We start from the raw sequence: 735 nt of genomic DNA on the forward strand, positions 1-735 counted from the left end.
TTTCTTTGTCATGCCAAGATATCCAGTCAATACGTGGCTGAATCGTCCTAAACATACAGTGTAGTGGACCAAAGGGCTGTAGTGAGAAACCACTGTGCTTTTGTTAGGTTATGGGCTCTTATACACAGGTGTTTGCTTTTGTTACCACAGTTGTCCTTCGTTGCTTAACTGAAAAATGATTTTTTTTGGGTTTGACTTATGTTCATAATATTTTAAAGTAGAGAATGGATGTTGAACTCATAAAATTGCACTTGTTAAAAGTATAGTAAACACAATATATGCTTTTGATGTGTTCAACATGCATTTCCGTAAACACACAATCAAACACCCATGTGTAAGGGCCTTCACAGGTTGACTTAAAGAGCAACTATATATAAATAACCTTTTGGATATATTTAGTAGTTATAATATCTCCCACCTGGAAAAACAATATGAGCAGTACCAGGAAAATGTCTTTCTTTATATTAACTTGTCGTCTGCCTCTAGACTTTGGGAACGTCACACAAAAATCCTTTCTTGAAAGGGAATGTATACCCCCTTGTTCAACGTGAGTTCAATGAACAGGGATTGTGCAAAAATTCCGCCACTCTCCATTAATTTCTATGGCATTTTAAAAGACTTATTTATCAAAGGATGAACTTTCACCCATTGATAAATACTCATATGATAAAAATATCATAGAAATGAATGGAGAGTGGCGGAATTTCACTCTAGTGGACTGTGAAGTTCTTTAAC

Source organism: Xenopus laevis, chromosome 6L (assembly GCF_017654675.1).
Source record: "Xenopus laevis strain J_2021 chromosome 6L, Xenopus_laevis_v10.1, whole genome shotgun sequence".
In the NCBI taxonomy this organism is placed as follows: domain Eukaryota; kingdom Metazoa; phylum Chordata; class Amphibia; order Anura; family Pipidae; genus Xenopus; species Xenopus laevis.